General features: G+C 44.2%; 1 pseudogene across 1 annotated transcript; it reads right to left on the bottom strand.

Annotated features, from left to right (window-relative positions):
* Positions 1-935: 935 nt before the first annotated feature.
* Positions 936-4221, bottom strand: LOC308127972 (V-type proton ATPase catalytic subunit A-like; annotated as a pseudogene). The gene is made up of 3 exons: positions 4100-4221; positions 2758-2779; positions 936-2396 (listed from the first exon to the last, which is right to left on the bottom strand). The product of its transcript is annotated as a V-type proton ATPase catalytic subunit A-like (transcript).
* Between the last annotated feature and the right edge of the window lie 760 nt (positions 4222-4981).

Genomic DNA, 4981 nt, shown 5'->3' with positions numbered 1-4981 from the left:
CCTAGCGAAGTAGTTACGGGAGTCTAGAGCATGGACTGTTCCAGGTTGCTTGACTGCATTAACTACTAATATCCTCATTTACTATGTTACAATTCAACTTCTAATAGTTTTAAAGGACTTTGAAAAGGGACTACATTAAGACCAATGCTTTCTACTGCGAGCTGAGGAACCGTAAGCGTGTGCTGGTAAAGACAGTCACTGAAATCACCAAGTTGCAGGACTAGCTGGACAAGGTGCTCGAACAGCGCAGGTTCCTTACCTAACAGGACTAGACAGAAGAACAATCTCCTACTCCTATCCAGTTCAAATAAACCCTCTCCAAATACGTTCCCAAAAAAAAGAAACCTATCGATATGACAATCCATTCCTTCTTTAAAAAACTGAAGCAGAGCTCACCTTATATAAAATAGAGGACTGACCCTGGAGAAAATACCTCTCGCCTGCCTCCCATTGCAGAGACTTAGCCTACTAGAGCTATTACTAGGAACAGTCAGTGGAAGAATAGGATTTAAAAGCGACTCCCATCTCTAGAACTGCGAGAGGCCCAGAAGCACAAGAAATCATAGCTGTACAGTAGAGCCATTAGTCAGTATGAGAGTCTTAATCGATTAGCAAAACGCATGAGGATATGAGAATAAGGATGATGGATGATGATTCATGGTTCAGCGATCGGTGATCTTGCGGAAAGCGGCTGTCACTTCATCACAGTACTTGGCAAACTTCTACTCAAATTCAGGTCGAGATTGCTTGGGGTTCTCGAACTTTAACTGAGTCAGCCGGTATAACAGTTCCTTGGTCTGTGACAGGATGTAATTCCAGTTCACCTTATTCACCGATTTGCTGGTTTCAATGATCGCCCTTTTAGCACATTAGTAGTAATGGACGATCGATTTCATCATTCCGATGGTCTTCCAGAGAGGGCACATGTAGTCATGTTACGAGAAAGCATTTTGCTGAAGGAAGTCTTCCCTTATTATCTTAGCGATTTCGAGGGACAGCTTCTGATCCTCGGAAAGGGAATCTTTGCCTACAAGCTGCACAATCTCATTAAGCTCCACCTCCTCATGAAGGATCTCCTTAATTTCTTGTCGTAAGTGAGAAAATTACTTGTCAAAACCATTGAAGTAGTTGTCCAGCTGTCTTTAGTAGTTGCTTGTACTAATAGTCCAGTTCACTGATGGGAAATGCTTTCGCTGAGCTAACTTCTTGTCCAATCCCCAAAACACCTGCACAATCGAGAGAGTGGCTGTAGTCACGGGATCAGCGAAATCTCCTCCTGGAGGTGACACAGCTCCCACAATGGTAATACTGCCCTATCGCGACGGGTTGCCAATGCACTTCGATCGTCCAGCACGTTCATAGAACTGTGCCAGTTTGGTGGCCAGATAGGCTGGATATCCAGCATCAGCAGGCATTTCTGCTAAACGCCCTGAAATTTATCTCAATGCTTCAGCCCATCGGGAGGTGGAGTCAGCCATCATTGAGACGTTGTAACCCATGTCTCTGAAATATTCAGCTAGCGTGATTCCAGTGTAGATGGAGGCCTCTCTAGCAGCCACAGGCATGTTGGAAGTGTTGGCCACCAAACAGGTCCTTTGCATGATATTCTCCATCTTGCCCTTGAACTAGATACTTAGCTCTGGGAACTAAGCCAACACCTCAGCCATCTAGTTACCACGTTCCCCACAGCCCACGTACACAATCACTTCACTGTTTGAGTATTTCGAAAGCGCCTGTGAAATACAGGTTTTGCCACAGCCAAAGGCACCTGGAATGGCGCATGTCCCTCCCAACACGGAGGGGAAGAGGGCGTCTAATACTCTCTGTCCGGTCAGCAAAGGGACATTACCAGCTAGTTTTTCTGCGACAGGACGAGGCTGTCTGACAGGCCACCAATGGCTCATCTGATACTTGATCAATTTGCCATTAAACTCAAGTTAAAGAACATCCTCATGAATCCCGTACTCTCCTTCTGGGGCAATGAAGGTAACTTTTCCCTTGGCTTTTGGAGGGACTAGCAGCCTGTGGCACTCAAAAAGATTATTTTAAAAGCAAGTGCCATAGACATCTCCACCTACCAGCAAGCTGCCGATCTTGATACTCAGTTCAGGCTTGAATTGCCACATCTTGTCACCATCCAAGGGTGGAATATCCACACCCCGAGGCACATAGATCGATTCTGACATCTTGGCAATCACTTCCAAAGGCCTTTGGATGCCATCAAAAATTTGGGTTAGGATACCAGGACCTAGCTCTATGGAAAGAGGTTGTTTAGTTCGGAGCACAGGATCTCCGACTGTTAGGCCTGAAGTGTCCTCATAGCACTGGATTGAAGCATTGTCCCCTTAGAGTTTAATGATTTCACCCACCAGCTTGTCCCATCCAACTTTGACTAGCTAGTACATTTTAGATCCGGACATCTTTTCTGCGACGACGACTGGTAAGAGGGATGACGTGGTCCTGCGACCTTGAAGATTTTGCCATAGGAGGACTCTTTTTCAGCCAGCTCCTCAATAAATGTTTTCTTTCCTTTCATTCAACAATTAATGGATATGTCAGTCGATATCTAATTTAAATGATACCCATTCCTGAGGATTATGAAGAAGACCGAGACAGTTTTATCCTGCCCTCCATTGTGCCAAGGCGTGACCAGCACCAGCCTGATCTCCACCACCTCATCCGGCTGCAAGTCTCCTTCTTGTCTGGACTGTTATAGTAGATTGGCGAATGTCCCTTGGTTCTGAGGCGAGGCTGTACGCTGGGACAGCTGGAGTAGCAGCTGAGAAAGAAATGCGGGTCAAGGAATGAGAGAACGAAAGTGAGAGGACAATAATGTGTCTGATAATGATGTAATTAATAAGAAAAAAGAGATTGATTGTCTGTATACCTTTGAATTTGATACTTCATGCAGCATCACAATAACTGCAACTCTTCTCAGTTCTTCTGATTTATTTCTGAGTATTTTTTGTGAAACTTCCATTTCAAAAAAAATACCCTTCAGTACCACAATCCTTACCGGATCATCCTGAAAATCTAGGGAGGAGTAGAAACAGAGAGGCATGTGGGAGGAGGGAGGTTTGATGAACGCATGGAGATGAATCAATGGATGAATGGTAGAGATGTGGATCATTGTAATTGCTCGTTAGCCATGTAAGGCTAGTTTCCTACAGACTAAGACACTCATATCCTGCAGGCCTTGTGCGTTGAGATCCATGAATCTCTTATGGCAGATCCAAAGGATGTGTCCATGATGACTAGTCTGGCCATGGAGATCTTGAATCCTCCGATCATCATTGAGGAGAAGGTAGAAGAAAGCCTGCCCGGGCAATAGGATACCAAATATCTGGATCGATAGTATCACCCATCAATGGGCGAACCCGATGAATGAGCTTATTGACATGATGAACCAAACATCAACACGATCATGATGCCTGTCTGAAGACTGGCATCTCCCTTCCTTCATAAAGAACATGCACTAACAATTCATGGATTGCTGGCAATGTCTAATCTCTGCTGACGGTTGACTAATCGTTAAAATGTAATCAGGAGAGAGACATGTCTCTGTGGCTGCATCTTGGCCGAGTTAGTTTATTATGATAGGCATTGTATAGATAATGAAGAGGAAATGGGTTGTTCTATAGAACCGCCCCCGGATATATTCAAAATATTGTTCCCTATAAAACATCCGCACCACACTAATTAAAAATTAATAACATCATCCTTTGCAATAAAAATTTATTATCCATGCATTCATCGCATCTTCTTTACCAGCTCTTCTCTGCATAATTCTGATCCTGCTTTCCACATGCAGTACACTGGCATTATTATCCATGCTGAAGATGGCACATAATAGTACATCAATGACCCTCCCTCAAAGTTTAGCGCTTCCTTGCTTAGAAAGTCCTTGTCGTACCACAGGAATATTATTGTCTTCCAAAATGTCATCGTGCTCACCACCAAAAGCAACACAGTTGCCAATCGCTTGCTTCCTCTGGCATTAATCAGTAGGGTAATCAGCTGAAGAAATATTTCAGCAAGGTTGAGCCAGGATTGGATTCGAACGAAGCTATCACCCATGTGAGAGTAGAGAGTATCATACTGTGTGTAGATGGTGTAGGGGTAGAAGAGGGCTGCGTACTTGCCTTCTGGCATGGTGTGAGGTCTGCCCAGCACATAGAGCAAGTCGATTGTGACTAGAATGGAGCTTATTATCAGCCACATGCTTATACCGTATCCTATGATCATGATTAATTATGCTTATATCAAGGTGCATGGCTAGAATAGCACTGTATAAAACACTTGAACTACCTCACACTGCTTCTCAGCGAGACATCAAGCTGAACTACTTGCGACTTGCCAAGGTGTACCACCCTGACGTTTATAAGGGTAAAAACACCACTCGCTTTACTCGCATTCAATAGGCCTATGAGGTCTTGCGCAAACCAGTCTCTAAACAGGAGTACGACTAAAAGCATGGACTCAACAAGTAGGCATACGACCCTCTCTTCACCAAAGAGGCAGAACAACAGAATGAAGCCAGTAGTTAATAAGGAAAGGAGGATCTGTACAAATTCAAAAAAGGACCATCTTTGCAAGACTTGGAGCAGGAGTATTCCAAGATTATATCTGAGCCCATAGCCACTAAGTTTGCTGAGATACGTATGGCAGAGACTCCTATGTTCAGAAACTCAACTGCTGCAGAGAGGAAAAGAGGGACTTTCGTTAACTAGAGTAGGCAGCGTAGAGACGCAGACCATATCTTCACTAACCACAAAATGGACTCCTATGAAACACTAGCAAAGGATGAAATCAACATCCTCAACTAGAACGTGCGACAAAAGCGTCAATTCTACTAGAACTACCTGCATCGGCTGAAGAATCTGAAGAGGAGAAACGTGCTGATATTGTTAGGGATGGTGGTTATGAACATAGGGGTGATCGCATTCGTGATGCTGATAAGGCAGATTAACAGCCAAATGAG

The sequence above is a fragment of the Lipophrys pholis genome (genome assembly GCF_963383615.2).
Source record: "Lipophrys pholis genome assembly, contig: SCAFFOLD_585, whole genome shotgun sequence".
NCBI lineage: Eukaryota > Metazoa > Chordata > Actinopteri > Blenniiformes > Blenniidae > Lipophrys > Lipophrys pholis.
The sequence above is the reverse complement of the archived record's forward strand: the minus strand, read 5'-3'. Positions and strand labels throughout refer to the sequence as shown.